This window comes from Alligator sinensis, unplaced genomic scaffold (assembly GCF_000455745.1).
Source record: "Alligator sinensis unplaced genomic scaffold, ASM45574v1 scaffold81_3, whole genome shotgun sequence".
Lineage (NCBI taxonomy): Eukaryota > Metazoa > Chordata > Crocodylia > Alligatoridae > Alligator > Alligator sinensis.
In genome coordinates, this window is record NW_005842088.1 from 1,466,837 (window position 1) to 1,484,933 (window position 18,097).

Genomic DNA, 18,097 nt, shown 5'->3' on the forward strand with positions numbered 1-18,097 from the left:
CATGTGAGCTTTGCAGGGGGAGTGGTAGCCTGTGTGGGGGCCATTTGGTCCTTTTTGGGGCGGCATAACTCCTGTATAGAGTCGCATCACCTGTTGGGGGGCCATAGCCCCTGTGTGGGGGCTGTAGCCCCTGTTGGGGGGCTGGAACCCCTGTGTGGGGGCCGTAGCCCCTGTGGGGGTGTGTGGTCCCTGTGGGCGGGCAGCAAAATATATATTCATGTATTCATTAATTCATGAAACGTATTTAGAGTTCACTTTATTATTATGATAGAGACACTGGTAGTCTTCCACATTGTTTTAACACTGTAGATATATCAATAAAACATTGCCCAACTGATCGCTGTCTCTGTGTCACTCACTCTCTCTCTCTCTCTCTTTATAATAGTCTTTTGTTTTAATTGTGGAGGAACATGGATTTTGGGGTATTTTACAGAATGAATGGGATTTTTTTATCAGGCATTTTTTCAGTTTTCCAATAGGGAGCACCAGAATTCCTGCTAGGGAGGCCAGTGGCAGGACCCTGCCTGCTCAGAGCTGGCACCTTGGACCCAGCTGGCTGTGGCTGACCTCCTGGCCAAATGGGGCCAGGAGGACATGCTTTGACAGGTCAAACCAGGCCACCATAACTGGAACATCTTCCGGGCGATAGCTGCCCAGATGGCTGGGCAGGGGGAACAGGTAGCAGTAGTGCCGCACAGAGGCCAACTCTGCAGCCACAGCCCACTGGCAGCTGGCCCAGAGGGGCAGATGCCTCTACTGGCTGTGCAGTCCCCATCCAGGTCTGGCAGGTGCACAGCAGGTCACAGCCAGGCAACAGCCCCCACTGCCAGACTGCTACAGTGGGTAGAGGGTGCAGGGAACTCTCAGGGCTGCTTCAGCAGTCCAGCTGGCACAAGGGGTAGTGGCCCCAGGTACCAATTGGCTGGGCCCCAGAAGCTCCTGAAAGCGAGTAGCCCTGAGCTACTTGCCAGGGCAGCTTTTTGTACTGCTGTGGCCAGGATAGGGCAGCTTTTTATATTGCTGGGGACAGCACAGGTGCTGGCCCCAGGCACTAGCTCCCCCTGGCTGCAGATCTGGGAGGAGCCAGGCAGGGTTATTTTGCCCCAAGTGGCACAATTTGCTCCCCAACAAAAGTGCATGTCTGAGCACGTATGCTGAGGCAAAAAGCCCCAGCTCAAATTGGCACCACTTCTATTTGAGCTGCTGCAAGCACATGTGCTTGCATATGTGGACGTGCCCATGATGGCTACTTTCACAAGAACATTTAATCATTGAGAATAATGTCTCTCTATATATAAAACTTTGCACTATATGCATAAACAATTGTCTCAGAACGGATTTATAAACCCTATGAACCCATCTAATAGAGAGAAGTGACAGTGATCTGTTAATCTTAAAGCCCCTGAAAAATACCTTTGTGTCTTATAGTACTGCGAATGGGCCACTCCAATCTGAATCCTTGTTAAAAATGGTTTCAGGTATAGCACAGAGCTTTCAGAAACAGTCAAAACTCAATTGTGTAGCGAATGCCTGATATGGTAGGTTACTGTTTCAATTTCATTAGAAGACAAAGGCGTTTTTAAATCAGTCATTTGGTAACTTCTCACAATAAGATCACAGCCCATACAGAGGTGCACTTACTCCAATTACAAATGAGAAATTCAAACTTAGTGGACCCAAGCAACAAGCTCAAGGCCACAGAAGTTTGTAACACATGTGGAGCTTGAACCTGGGCTTCTCAAGTACTAAATTAGGCCCTTGAGCCCTGGACTAGGACTAGGGGTTCCAACCCTTCACAATCAACTTAAAGTAAACCACAAGTCACTTATAAACCAAAGCATGAATGTTCACCCAGGGGTTTGTGCCCGCTTATTTTGGTTTATATTCATACCTTGAGGTAACTTCCCTACTTGGGCAAGGAATAACAGAGACTAAATCATAAACAACTTGAATAATGTGAAATGCATTTATCCATGTAGCCTCCTGCACCAGTTTAATTATATTAAACTAACACATGAACTTACGTCAAGACAAATTGCTGGTGCAGACAAGCCATAGGTCTAAAAAGAGTTTTGATCTCATGTCAGTGCTACACAGGAAACTTCCCACAACAAGAAAATCACCCCCGATCATTCCTGTTCCCCTTGTTGCCAACTGTAAGAGAAGCTCAGAATTCAGTGGGCACCCTGATAGAAGCCCAAAAAGTAGAGCTCTTTTGGGGAATGACTCGGACACACTGGAGGGACACAGTGAAAACTTCCTTTTCTTATTCCTTTATTTGGTTTACTCTGTGGAGATATGATTCGGTGAAATCCTAAGCATTAAATTTATTTAAAAAACTCAACAGTACTTCTCATTTAGAAGGGCTGAGTGCACATCTTGCAATTAACTGGCCATGTATCCTGAAGTGATTTGTTAATCTTGATTTGATTAACAGTGATTTGTTAATCTTAAAGCCCCTGAAAAATACCTTTGTGTCTTATAGTACTGCAAATGGGCCACTCCAATCATTACTACTGATAAGCATGTTAGATATGGCATCAAAGGAGATCAGCAAATTTCAGAGGAAAAAAGCTTTACATTTGTGAATCACATATTGTGCAGGAGTGCCCGTGGCATTTTGCAAATAGAAAATGCACTCTGTCTGCTTAAAACTGATTGCAGATCAAATGTCAAACTTGCTTACGCTGAAAGATTGATTTCTTCTACCATATATAATTCAACCTCCCTTTGTTTTTGCTGTCTTTCTTTAAAATATTTTCAATCACTTTTCCTCTCATTTAAATAAATGTCAGTTTGATTTAAGACACTTTAAAAGGGCCTGAAATGCAGATGGTGAATACTCCACACTTTCTGAAAAAACAAGCCCATTTACAGTGCAAAGAGATTGGGCCCATTTATGGTGCAATGACAGTATAAATTTTTTCACATTTCTCCCCCTCACGTGCTTCAGTCCAGAATTCTAGGGATGACAGGATAGTCTGTATTCATATTCATATCTTTGCATGTTTATGTGTGCATGCATATTCATATTTGAATTGTGACAGATACTTGTTTCAGGAGGAAATGAACTAAGACCATGGACTCATTTCACATAAGCTGCCCAGCAGTCATTACAAGGGAACAATTTTTGGTTGCCACTCCTATGGGCTGGATTTAAAATCAATGACCTAAAATAGAAAGGCTTTACAGTCCTCCAAGCAGTCAAGTCCATGCTACAATCTCATTTTGGGGTGAAACCCATGATGTACAAATAGTAAAATGAATAAGAGGAACTCAGGAAGAGTTCTGGACATGGTAGTAAGAACCTATTTCACTAGTAAGGCTATATTGTTATTTGTTAGAGGCTACCACAATCTGGTAAGAAAAACAATTACATTACTTTCTTGCATATGGGCCCTACCAAATTAAAGTACAAAGATTGTTTTTCTAATCTTTCTGTTTTGCCTTATTATTTAATGAATAATTCCTACTTTGTTTTTTTCTTCCTTTAACTTTTAAGAATTGCATAAGGAGCGATTACCCCCAGGCTGAAAAAGAATTGTTCAGACTCTAAAAAGCTGAGGCGAAAGGAACCTCTTTGAGGTTTGCAAGAATTAACTTGCGCTTGTGGCAACAGAATTTAAAATTTGCTGTCTTGTCCTTTTGTCACAGGTTCATGGCTGAACATGACGCCTAATATTTACACTTTTGTCCATTTGTTGTCATAATTATTGGCCAAAGCTAAAGTGTGGAGGAAGTTTAATTTTGTTCAGGTGTCAGAACAATTGTATCATTCAGTCCTTTTCAGACCCTGTGCTGTCATTTCCAAAGCCTGAGACAGCATGGTGGGCAACATATCAAAAGCCAACTGAGTAAAAATTTTTTGAAAACCGCTGGGGAAAAACACAGTGGTGACATGTAGGGGGTGCACAGGGGTTTACGTGCACCCCCTTTCCCAAGAGCGCTGGTGCACCCCCTGACAGCCAGCACTCCCTGCCTGGGCGACAGGCAGGGGGGACAGGCAGGAGTGTTGATGCCCCCCCGAGAGTGCTGGCCGGGGAGTGGGGACACTACGAGAAGGGCTGGGCACACCCCTGGCACTTCTGGGTTGGTGTGATCGGCCGTGGGAGGGACCCCCTTTCCCCAGTTGTTGACTGGACACTGGGGAGGTGTTGATGGTGAATACAGCAACAACTAGGCCAAGCCTACACAAAAAGTCTTTGTGACCAAATTAAAATAACAGTGCATCTTGCACAAAAATGCAAAGTGGCAGCTGGGACCATACAAAATAGAGCAACCCCAATTGGTTTTATTCTCTGTGCTAGATTTTGTCATATCAAGAAAATGGTCAACAGAGAACTGACATGCTCATCATGTGTGTGTGTCTCAGAAGCCAGTAAAGGCAAGAAAGCTACATACGTATTTCAATTGACCTAGCGGCTAAAGGAAACAAAAGGCGAAATATGCATCTCAAGAGAAACTTGTAAAAGATACAGAAAAGATGTCTTGTACGTGACAAACACTTCTTTCAGGAAACAACCTAAGGTATGGGGTGTTAAAAATGTCTGAACCATTCAATGTATGTCTGGAGTTTGAAAACCAAACCATCACCTGTACAAGCTACTGCAAATGTGCCCCACTGATATACAAATACCCCAAGATAGGTTTGGTGACACCTCTAATTATCCTGTCTGACTGCGTAGGCCCATCACCTGTAAACTGACCTACATTTACATGGTCTGCAGAGGTGCACAAGTTTTACACCTAGACAATGCAAGAACAGGAGCCAGGTAATCAATAGTTATGATATGATGATCAACACCTTTTCCTCGCTGTTTGTTTGGACTCTAATCGGCCAACTATCGGCCAAAAAACGCTTTGAAGTTATACAATTAAACAGTATAAGAACTAACAGAATTTGCCAGCAAAGTGTGCACTCCAGGAGAAGCAGAGAGAGATCACGCTACATCACACCCACCTTAACCAGCAACGGATCCTGTTTGGTGAAAGCCACAAGACTAGACCAGCTTCCTTCACTGGCATTGGTGAGAAAACACTATTGCTGCTAAATATGTACTAGGACTTTGTGGAGTAGCTCATCTTATTTTTGGAAAGAGTCTTTTTTTCTGTCATTTGGTTTTATAAACTTGCTTGTGGTATTGTTATTAAAGCCTTTCTGCTATTGATCAACCAGGTGTTGTGTCAATTCTTGGGGCACTAGATTTAAAAACCTGCTTTCTAAGTGGAACAGGGGGCAAGTGTCCCCTCAACTTAGGAGGTAGCAATCGCCCATGAACATACTCCTACTCACAAGTTTGTGCAAACTGGTCTCAGTGGCTTAAGCGCAGTGATTTTCTTTTAATGGACTGGCTCAGGAAAACATTATTACCTGATTTCATTTTGATATAAGAACAAGATAGGACATATTCTATTAATTTAGCAAACTCTTCTGAGTGGTAGTGTATTCTAGCAGGCCATTCAAACACCAGCACTGACAAATGCAATATCCACATTAAACAAGAAAACTTTAATAGAAGATGTAAAATATGTTAACAGGGAACTAGACCTCGATCAACCTTTTAGGTGCCTCTACTTAAGCAATGAAATACATTTCTATGTGTTTCTATTTATTTAGGTGCCTTGCCAGAGGAAAGTCATCCACGCCCACAGTTAGGCACCTGGGATCCCTATACTGTAAATGAGGAGATCCGAGTGCTTCCTCAGGGCAATCCAGCAAACTTGTGTGATGGCCAGGGAGTAATTTACAGCTGACTAGGCTAGACAAAGGGGGTATGAACTCTAACTCCTCCAAAGAGCTCAGATTTCTGATTCAGGCTGCACATCAGGTATATCTATCAATAATCTCAGAGTCCAGAGTGCACACAGGAAAAGCACTGAAAGAAGCAGGGCTTCTGGGCTCTGGGGCCCTGCACCTCTAGCTGCTGACAGGCAAAACTCATGACATGGGTGCTTGTGCAACTGTGTCTGTCTTGGGGCAGTTTTATTTCTGTATTGATTATTTCCTCTCCTTAGTTTGTGGTTTTGTAGGTGTTAATCATTGCTTGTTAAATCATTAACACCTACATTAAACCACAGACTAAGGAGAGGAAATAATCAATGCAGACAATCAACTGCCCCAAGACAGAGACAGTCAGTTGCACAAGCACCCATGGCACGAGTTTTGCCTGTCAGCAGCCAGAGGTGCAGAGCCCCAGAACCCAGAACCCCCACACCCATCTCCTTGACAGCTGGCAGGCTTCATGGCTGCAGTGGGGTGTACCATCCCTGCAGCTTTCACCCCGCTGTGCCTTAACACAGACAGTGTCATCCATGTCACAAGTTTTGCTTGTTCACAGCTTGAGGTACAGTTCCCCCCAAACCCCTGCACTTATCTCCTTGAAACTTAGCAGGCTTTGTGGCCTGAGCAGGAGCCACCACCCTTGCAGTTTTCAGCCTGCTGCACCTTAACACACACAGGGTCATCTAAGTCACGGGTTTTGCCTATCAGCAGCTTGAGATGCAGTTCCCCCCAAAACTCTGAACCTATCTTCTTGAAACTTGGAAGGCTTTGTGGCCTCACCAGGGGCCTGCAGTTTTCACTTCCCTGTGGTGTAACACATACACTTGACATGAGTTTTGCTTTCAAGAATTTGGGGTGAAGTTCCCCCCAAACTCCTGCACTGATCTTCTTGAAACTGGGCAAGCATTATTGCCTCAACAGAGGCTACCATCCCTGCAAGTTTCATCCAAATCAGACAAAAAACAACAAAGTTATAGATATTTCATTGATTCCCCATTATACCCTATGGCTGGATCTCTGAGGTGGCTCCGAAGCTTTTCCGAAGCAGTTCGGAAGCTCCAAACCGCTTCGGAAAGCCTAAATAAACCAGCGCTTTGATCCAGACATGCTGCTTTGGATGCTGAAGCATCCGAAGCTTCTCCAGATGCGAAGTTCTGTCCGAAGTCTCGCACAGCCCTAGTGAATATTCTTCTTACACAGAAATTTCAAGCCAATGGGATTCTCACACAGCAAAGAAATGTGATCAGCCCTCTGATTTACATAGGTTACAGAATACAGACAATTCATATTCCTGCTATATTTCTGTGTCCGAAAATTTAGACCATAAAATATAGCTCTCTTGCGGACAATTATTTTAACCAAGGCACTGCATGGCATGGGTTAAGCAAGGATCAGTAGTCCCCAACCTTGTTTGGCTTGACAAACTCCTTGGAAAGCTCCAGGTCTTAGTTTTCACCTGTTTTTTAACTACATAAAAATAATAGAGCAACAAATTTGTGCCACTACTTTGAGTCACAGTGCATGCCCCTGACCATGTGCTTTGCAGTGGGACACTGTCCCACTGCTCCACATGATACAAGGGGGCTGGCTGGGGTATGGGGGCCCTCTCTCCTCATGCCTCAGCATGGGTGCTCTCCTGAGGAGCCCCCATGCTGAGGTACCCTGTGCCCCAGCCAGCCACAGAGCAGCTGGCTAGGGCATAGTGTGCTTTGAGAAGAAGGAGCAGCCAGGGCTGGCTGCTCCCCCTCTCTCAAGGCACACTGCATTCCAGCCAGCTGCTCTGCAGCTATCTGGGACATAGGATACCTCAGCATGGGGGGCTCCACAGTGCGCCCAGTGGAGAAGCAAGCAGCCCTGGGCTACCTGTTCCCCTGCCTCCCCATTTGTCCTGGCTCATGCTACTTCGATGTGCTTTGCACCACTTTTTTCTTCAGGGGATTTTTTTGCTACCGGGAAATCATAGGACTGCTCGTAGGACTGCTCCCCCTGTCATCACATACTCCATCAGCCATCAATTTTCTTGCATCCCCTTTCTATAAATTTTGATTATAAATGATGGAAAGATTTTTTCATCAGTCTATGTGTGTGACGGGAAATTGACATTTATCAATGTTTACCAATAAAAATCAAATGCTGACGAGCCTAGTGCTAAGGCATGACTTTTGTATTTATTCAGTGAGAATCATGAAAATATTTGTGTTCACTGATCAGCAAAACCAGGGCCATATTCTTCTATGCTCTAATGAGACAATTAGCCCCATTAATGAGCTTGCTCATGTGCCTAAAGTGAGCAAAACAAGGCCCCTCTTTAAGGAGATGGTTGCACTGGTTTGCAAGGATTTACTCATAGAATCCTGTGCATTTCTACAGTCTGGATCAGCCATCACTAGTCGTGCAGACAGCAGAACAGTTCCTCGTTACAACTCATAGTGTTTTGCAGGAAGCGCTATGAGTTGCAATGATTCCCTGGACCAAACAGAAGTTCACTGTTGGGTCTGGGAGTTGGGGAATCCAGTTGCTTGCTGCAAGCCTGCAGCCTGGTCTCTGTAGCAACACCATTCCCCTCCCAGCTGGGATGCCATTTTCAGAATGGAAGTGGGGAAAGAAAGCAGAGGGAGCTCATTCTTGGGGTTCCCCAGCCAGCACTGGAGGGTGGGGTAGGTGGATTGGAGCCCCCCCTTCAAAATTGTGGTGGGGCATTTTAACCAAAGCTCATTTGACAAGCTTTAGTTAAAGCACCCCCACTGCCATTTTGAAGCATGGGGACACTGAATACATGTGATGCCAAGGCCATTGGAGCAGGCTAATTAGCATGCTCCAAAAGACTCAGTTCATTGAGTGAGCTCTCATGCGTTCTAATTAGAATATGTTGGAGCAGGAGTCAGGCACCTGTATAGATGCTCACAGTGCTTTATGCATGCTATCTCCCAAACCAAAAGTAGTGTAACCGGTTACTGAGGTGCTATTAACTTGCCAAAAACTCTGCCTCAGCATCAGTCAACTGCTACTCTGAGAGGCAGAATTTAATGATGCACATGAAGCATCACAATGATGTAGCTGTACTACCTCTTAAAGCAGGGGTGGGCAAAATGCAGCCCGGGGGCTGGATGTGGCCCTCCAGGCCATTCTATCCGACCCGTGGGGCCCCTAAAAAATTTAGAAAATTAACATTTATCTGCCCCTGGCTGCCTGTCATGCAGCCCTCAATGGCTTGCCAAAACTCAGTAAGCAGCCCTCTGCCCAAAATAATTGCCCACCCCTGTCTTAAAGAAACAGTTCCACACAATACCCACAAAACATAAGCTACTTGTTAGGGAAAAGAGAAACTAACAAGAGTTCAGAGAGTATATTTCAAGGCTCAGTTCTTTAGTTAGGCTTTACTCCTAATGACAGGCCAGCGTATTTAATTGAATACAAGATTTCTTCAAATTTAAGATGACCCCCCAATGATTAGATTCTATACATGGACAATTTGTATTTTTTATAATTTTCTCTATATAGAATCTGTATAGAATTACTGGAGGGGTCATCCTAAATTCACCCCCTTCACTGCTGCAGCAGGAAAAGCAGTGGCAAGGGGGCAGGCAACAGAGAAGTCAAGCAGCCTGGCCCTGCCCCTTGCCCACACCCCTTGACCCCTGATGCCTATGCCCCCTTGCCACTTGTCCCCCATGCTGCCTTCCCCCACCATGTTGCCTTCACCCTCCCACATCTTGCCCCTGACACTTGCCCCCTTACTCCTGCCCCCACTTGGCACCCTCTGCTGTCTGCCTCCCTGCTGCTTGCTTATCCTCAGTGGAGACTCTGGCTCCACTCTGGCCTCTGGCCTCCCCTGTACTCAATCCAAGATGAGGGGCTTTTTCCTCCTCAGTGTTGAATGGAGAAAAAAAACCTCCTCTGAGGTGTGAGAAAATACAGTATTTGGAATAGGAACTACCTGTGTGAACCAGGGCTGCTGGATTTGGCCTACATTCTTCTTCGAGTCAAATAGATTCATGGACTGAATATGATCCATGAGTGCCTACAGGGGATGAAGAGGAATGAGGGGGACAAAAAGAATGATGAATTGAAACTCCACGTAAAGGCAGAACAGTTTATTCAAGACTGATGCTATAGCTGAGTTATTTAACTGACACTAGTATGGAATCTATTCTTTTTAAGGATTATAGAAAAGTGCAACAAATGATCCCTGTGTGGAATAATGTAATTTCACTCAGAATAGCATAATTCCTTTAAAATGTAAGCAATGTAGGATATGGGGAATAAGAATGGGAGAAGCAGGGCACTTTGTAGAGTGTAGTTGTAGAGTGTATATTCCAGTAAGCTGCATCATTTTCAACAAGCTTGTTTGCTGTTAAAGGAATCAAGAGGAAAAGATAATAATCTACATATATTAATTTATATTTAGATGCCTACACACACACACCACCACAAGAACAACCACACATGCACACATAAGACACATTACAATAGACGGGTGATTGACTAGCTCCTAAATATTTTTTGTGTTCCAAAGCCAACTCTATAGCTGCGAAAGTCAGCATGCACTTCCCCCCCATTATTAGAATATATTCATTTGACCTGTCTTTGTAACAATAAACTACCCATTAAAAATTTGCCAGAATTGTCTTTTCTCTCTGCTGAATAATGCCCAGATGAATCAGAAAGGGGTTAACACACATACACCCTTACTAAAGCTTTGCATGAAACAATTCTAAATCAGCAGGCTCTCCCCCACAACATCAGACTGCTCAGCATCTGACAGGCAGATGGATTGTGATTCCAAAGGATCAGAAGGGGTTTTATTTCCCCCACCTTGCAGTACTATCCAAACAGCTTTTAAAATGTTAAAGAACGTACCAGAACCATAACTCATCTTTTAAGAAAAGTCCCTAGCAAATTTTGTTTTACTAGAAGCAGATTCTGCCAGACATTTAAAAGTAAATAAAAATCAGGAAAAAGTAGTCATCTTAAAGACTGCTCAAGGAGCAAGGAGAAATGTAAATACCAGGTGTATCCTTTCCTCCTCACTTTCCATGATGGACAGCAGGTCCTTGCCAGAGTGGCTCAGAAGAAAAAGCTGTGTTGCCTGTTTGCAGCACACAAAACTCATGGAAGTTTCTTGAAATGTCCAAAACTCACATCAGCTTCACAGAAAAGAGGTGGCATGGTACATAGTTTCATAGTTTTAGGGTCGGAAGGGACCCAATAGATCTTCTAGCCCGCCCCCCCGCCAGGGCGGGAGAACAACAAAAGAACCCTAAACAAAAAAACGGGACTCAAATGAGTCCAGCCAGGTAGGTATCCAGCCTCTTCTTAAAGATCCCCAGGGTAGGGGCCAGCACCACCTCCCTTGGAAGTTGGTTCCAGCTCCTAGCCGCCCTAACTGTGAAGTAGTTCTTTCGGATGTCCAATCTGTACCTCCTCTCCATCAACTTGTGCCCATTACTCCTTGTTATGCCAGCGGGGGCTAGGGGAAACAGCGTCTCCCCCAAACCCTTCTGGTTCCCCCTAGTGAGTTTATAGACGGTCACCAGGTCCCCCCTCAGCCTTCTCTTGTGGAGGCTGAATAGGTTCAGGTCCCGCAGTCTCTCACTGTAGGGTCTGCCCTGTTGTCCCCGGATCATGCGGGTGGCCCTCCTCGGGACCCTCTCCATGTTGTCCACCTCCCTCCTGAAATGGGGCGCACAGAACTGGACCCAATACTCCAGCTGCGGCCTGACCAGCGTCGCCTAGAGGGGGAGGATCGCCTCCCTGGCTCTACTCGAGAGGCACCTGTGGATGCACGACAAGGTCCTGTTAGCCCTCCCAACCATGACCTCGCATTGTCGGCCCATGTTCATCTTGGAGTCAATAATGCCACCAAGATCCCTTTCCGCCGCCGTGCTCTCAAGTAGGGAGTTCCCCATCGTATAAGTGTGCTGCTGGTTCCTACTACCCAAGTGCAGCACCCTGCACTTGTCCGTATTGAAACACATCCTGTTCCTGCTTGCCCACCCCTGTAACCTATCCAGATCCTTCTGCAATCTCTCTCTCCCTGCTAGCGTGCTCACCTCCCCCCAAATTTTGGTGTCATCAGCGAATTTAATCAGATTGCTTTCCACCCCAACATCAAGATCGCTGATGAAGAAATTGAACAGTGCAGGCCCCAGGACCGAGCCCTGGGGGACTCCACTACCCACCTCCCCCCAAGTCGAGTATGATCCATCCACTACCACCCTCTGAGTGCGACCCTTCAGCCAATCTGCAATCCATCTGACTGTGTAGGCATCTATGCCACAGTCGCCTAGTTTATTAATTAATAATATTACATATTAATTAATTACGTATTCCCCTTGAGCAAAGAAAAGCCTGAATTAAACTACATAATGCACCTTTTCCACATTTTGGTGATACTCTGATCCCAACATCAAAAGTCAGCCCCCAGCTTAGGTTTCAAATGCAAATGGAGACAGTTCTGAGAAATTTGTCTAAACCCAAAACTCCAAGTAAAATGCTCCTGGTGGACAGGTGGGTGAATCTATTTCAAGTCAATTCCTCAATTTCAGAGAAGCCTCAGAGGGGTGTAAAAGAGTTTGAATACCAAGAGTGGTCAAGAGGCCTTGGCAGGATTATAATTGTGCTTCAGAATTGAGTGGAAAAGACAGTTTTATTGTTACTTTTAATTACTTAGGAAGAGGAGTCAGTTACAAATATAGTTTTAACATGTTTGTATCATGGAATTGCTCATGCTGTGGATTAAATACATCTTGCCTGTATTCTAAATTTATATGCTTCCTGTTGTTTTTTAAAAGGCATTCCAATGCCAACATATCTGGCAATGAATTGCTTCTGTTGTCGGAGTAGCAACAGCTTTGGATTTCTAAGAAGCAGTTGATGTAAGTCAGAGCCCAAGCTCTGTTAATATAGGAGAGTTACAGTGCCATAAGCTAAAGTGCAAATTTCAATTGAAAATACTCCATGAGAATGCTCTTATTCCAGATTAAAAGTGGCCTGAGTTCATTTTATGTCAATTTGGAAGAGGTTTAAGCTAAAACTAAAAAATGTCACTACAGAATAGGGGTGTCCAAAGAGACAGTTAAACTATCTTGAAACAGTTTTCTTATTAAAATAAAACCCATTCTGTATTGACAAGCCCTAACTTTAAGACCTTTAGGTCTAAACTTGATTCTAAACATTTTGAGTGAATCAGATGATCAAATGCACCAGTCACTGAAAAAATAAAAAGATTCCATATTACACAGTTTATACCACTTTCTTAATCTTCCTTCTCACTGGGGATATGTATTTAATTGATGTCTAATTCTACTACAGATAAAAATCTTTAGATTTTAAATAGACCGATCAATTGTATATTTAGTCCTCTTGCAAGACAATGACCAACTTCATGAAAGATATAAATGCAGAATGACTGAAGGCATGAGTTTACTTAACTGATGTTTAGGTAAAAATCTTGTTTCTCTGCATGAAATGTAAATTGGCTTGTTTAGTAATTTTGGGAGGCTCAAAGTTTCCGGAGTCCTCTTTGTAATAATAAGGAGCTTGCTTCCATGTCATGGCCAACCTGCCTCCTTTCTGCTCACTCTTGTAAACAAGGAAAAAGCTGCATGGTGAAGAAAAGCCACTGAGATGGCAGACATAATAATCCCGATCAGATTAACCCAGATGGTTAGAGACAGAATAATCCTTTTATCTGTCTGCTCTGTGTTCCATTTTCTATATCTCCTCTTGTGCACTTTACTAATTGGCTGTATTAGTTTATAGTGGTAGTCTAAGGTTGGTAAATTTTATCTGTATTTGATTTAAAAAAAAAAGATGAGGGAGGAATAGTTCCAATATACAGTAATAACAATTGGAGCCATTGGACTCTGATGCTCATCATGTGACCAATAATCTGTTGTGACCTATATTCAGCAACCTATATATTCCCTGTCAACTCAAGGAATAAAGAACTTCATAGGATCTTGCCCCTATATGAAGGCCATTTACAGGTACTTTGTGTAAGTGACTTCTAGGGACCAGCCCTGAACAGAACACTGTTGGCACAGTACAGGGTAGGGCAGTGGAGCCTGCTGGTCCTGTGCATGACCAGTCTGGGCCATGGGGATACAAGTGGAGTTGATCTAGTTATGCTGTGGAATTGCCCAATTCTTGTTGCTTTCCTTGCAGTGGGTTCAAAGCTGGCATCCCCCAGTAAGGCTTCCCACTGGCTCTGGCTGCTTTTCTTGTGACAGGCTCAAAGCTGGCATCTCCCAGCGTCCTGGAACCCCTCTGAGCTCCTACACTGGCTGGCAGCAGGCTCATTATCCTCCAAAGCCTCTTCTTCGGATCCTCTGATCTCCCACATCCAGGCTCTTTCCTCCAACCCATCTCCTCTCTCTCCTAGTCCCTGTGGTGGGCCAGAAATACCCATGCAGCTGAGGGGGTGGTCTGATCTGGACTAAACAGCTGCTAATAAAATGTGGTTCCCATGGCGTCCTTTGTTCTCCCAGCATTTCTGGTTCCGGCGTGGCAGGTGGGTGTCTGGCTGTTGCAGGTATGAAAAGATTCTTTCTCTCTTCTTCACAAACACTAATAATCAGGGATCTGGGTTTTTCATTCACCATGGAAAACCATGGTAAAACATGGATTATCTCATTTTAAGGACAAAACCCCAGATTTTCTCTTTTTAAGGACAAAAAACATGGAACACAGTGGGTTTCCACTTGCAGGCAGGCAGAGTTCCAGCACATGCACATAGCAGCCAGGCAGCATAAGAGCAGCTCCCCTCAGGTAAGTCTGGAGGGGGAAATGAGGCCCCCCATAGTGAGGGAAGGAAGGAGTTCGGTAGGGCTGGGGCAGGGGCTACTGCCCAGCTAGGGTGGTGTGTGGGGCTTTGGGCCCAGGTCTAGAATGAGGAACAGGATGGCACCGTGGGCAGCTCTTCAAGGAGGTGGCAGGTGGGGCTAACTCCCTGCCACTGTACACATGCCTGGGTGGGGGCATGTGGGGCATGTGCCCCCCATATTTGTGCACGGGGTGGGGACAGGTGCAGACTGGTAGCTGTAGGCTTGGCTTCCTCCTTGTTGCAGGGCACTAAGATGCCTGCTTCTTTAAGGGCAGAAACTGCCTAAAGTGATGTCCCTAGGAGTCAGGCAGGAACACTGCAGGTGCAGGTTACTGTGGCAGCAGACTAATGAGGGAATTAGCCTGCACCTGCAGCTGGCCAGCTGACCAGAAGAGGCAGGTCCCTGGGCGCACACAAACCCCAGGGCTGGGACTAGAGGGTTAGTTCTCTGTCAGCAGCCAAAGGGGAAGGAGTTCTTATATAGGAAGCTAACTGGAGAGGCTTGATTGCCTGTCCTGCTTCTGGTCTGATTAAGGGGCTCCAGGAGCTCACCAGGTACCCTGGCCTACAAGGCACTTAGTATGGGGGGCAGTTTGACTCTTTTAAAGGGACAGAGTGCACCCTGAACTGCTTGTTATAGCCCAGGGGTTCATATTTTGGTTGCTGTTTATAAACCAGTGGATCGGGCTGAGGCTATTGGGGGAGGAGGCGGCCTCATTAGGGGGCCCACTACAGTGTGGGGGACCCCAGCGCCAGGGGTGCAGTGACAAAGGGTCTGTGGAGAGCACAGCACCAGTGTGGGCACAGAGACAGGGCTGTGGAGAGCCTGGTGATGACAGGAGGCTGAGCTATAGCAAAGCCCCCAGAGAGGCAATGTTTAAATACCAGCTGTGAGATTTGGGGTGTGGTAAAGGTGGTTTTGGAGCCACACATCTAACCCATAAGGCTGAAGGTGTCCTATGAGGCATCCATTTTGAGTGGGATCCAAAAAAGGGGTCTAAAAACCCACAGGATTCAGTGGGGTCCATCAGGACCGTATCCAAGCATGAACTCAAGGGCAGCCTCCCTATTTATTATAATTACCAACAAGACATGGCAGATGAGGAAAAGGGTGCCTGTTGGGCAGGATTGGCATGGTCACGGAGCCCTAGGTGTGTCATGGCCATCACTGGGTACCCCATCCCATGACACTGCTCTGCTGCCCTCCCTTCTGGGGTTTCTGTGACCCAGTAGGTGGGATTCAGCACAGAAGGGCAGAGCAGGGTGGGGAGGCTTGGTACTGCCTCTGGAAGCCCTATGCTGTTATGGTGAGGTGCCCCCTGCCTGGCAATAGAAGCAGGCACAACTTGGTGCTAGATGGGCAGGGGGTGCCTTACTATGGCAGCATGGGGCTGGCACTGGCAGCACTGAGCCTCCCCACTATGATCTGCCCTGCTGTGCTAGGTCCTGTCCACTGGGCTCCAGAGGCTCCAGGGAGAGGGCATCAGGGTGGGGAGCCCCTACCTGAAGCCACCAGCCTGTATCCACCCCCCACCCCACACAGAGTCTGCTCCAGTGATACCACCCACAGGGGAGGGGGAGCTAGACTCTAGGCTCCAGGCTCTGCTCCACTGCAGCAGCTTCCGCTTTCTACAGGCGGCAGCTGGGGCTCAGGCACTGCTATGAGGGCAGGGGGCTGTAGACCTGAGTCTCTGGGTTCATAGTCCTGGCAGCTGAAGGCCCTCTCAGGCAGAGCTGGAGGGGCAGGGGGCTGTGGGTGGGGAGTGAGGAACACCATCAGGGCCCATAGGACTGTGGGTAGAGAGTGAAGGGCACTGGCAGGGCCGGAAGGCTGTGGGTTGGGAGTGAAGGGCACCAGCAGGGCCCGGGGTGGGGCAAAACTGGGTGCTGTGGTTTGGGAGTGAGAAGCACTGGCAGGCAGTGTTCCCTCTAAGCTGTGTGCATGCACGGCCATGCACAAGTAAAAATCTTGCCATGCACAAACTTTTTAAGTCTGCGCACCTGCCCAGCGAGAAGCTGGGTGTGGAGTGGGGTGGAGGCACTGGGGCTGGTGTGGGACACTTACCAAAGGTAAGCTCCTCACTCCTCATGCAGGGCAGGCAGTGGCTCCTCCCAGAGGTGAGGCAGGGGCAGGGGCAGGGACAGGGGCTGGCACAGGCTCTGCTGGGTCCAGGGAACTGCTCCACTCCCTTGTATCGCCTTGGGGAGTGAGGAGGCACATGGCTTCAGGGCTGGGGAGTGGAGCAGTTCCCCAGAGCTGGCAGAGCCACACATGGGGCAGGCAGCAGCTTCTTCCTGAGGTGAGGTGAGGCAATGCAGGGATGGTGTGATAGCTGAAATTGTCTGTGCGATAAAGGTGCTTGCTGAAGGCTCTATGAAGATTAGACCAAGTGTTTTTCTGTCATTTATTTAGCCATTGAGTTATATGTTGTTGCTAAGAGCCTAATTAAAGTTTAAGATGTAGTAAGGCCTTGTATAAAGTAAGGCCTAGTAAATTTAGCAAAGCCTTGAAGTAGTAAGGCCCTGTGGCATAGTTAAAATTTAACCTTATCAAAAGAATGCAAGGCTTGTACTGCTATTGGTCAGTCTAAGGACAGTTGACGTAAAAAGAATCTGAATGGCTAAATTATCAGCACAGTTCAGAAGTTATAAATTGGCCGAAACATCCGGAAATCATTCAGAAGGAAGATACAGCTCTGTGAAAGAGATTAATTAGCTGTTGACCTGGATCAGTGGGCCCATAGATCTCGAGGAGCCCAAGGACTGAATACCAGGGTCCTTCCCAGTACCTGTCAGACAGCGCTGACCAAGGATGCCTGACTTCGCTTAGCTTTGTGGAAAGAGAAACTTGTTGTACATCAGGCATCAGAGGGGACTGCCAATAAGTTGCCAACATGAATTATTCTCGTCTGTTGTTGTTTGTTACTATGCGTAGTTGTGTTTTTGTTAAGTCAATAAACCTTTCTTACCTTTCTACCCCCCGACCACACTCTCAATCAATCCCAAAACCTCCACTGGTGGCTGGGACAGATGGGGCTGGGGGCTGGCATGGGCTCCACTGGCTCTGGGGAACTGCTTCGCTCCCCAGCCCTGACTCCATGTGCTTCCTTACTCCCCAAGGTGTTGCAGGGGGAGCAGAGCAGTTCCCTGTCCCCACCCCCGTCTTGCCTCAGGGAGGAGCCACTGCCTGCCCTGAGTGAGGAGCTTACCTTCAGTGAGTGTCCCACACCAGCCCCGGTGCATCCCTTTCAGTTCTATTGATTGATTGCATCTGGCCCATGGCTGCCCCACAGCACTCCACTGCGCTGCTCTGGGCAGCAGTTAGCATGGAGAAGGGTGGTGGCTGAACCCTGCCTGCTCCCATCTGGACACTTACTTTGGGACACTTACCAGCAGTGCACTCACGGACTGAAGCTCACTGATCGCTACTCCTTAGAGCATTGCTGGTAGGGCTAGGGTCTATGGATCGGGAGCGAAGGGCAACAGCG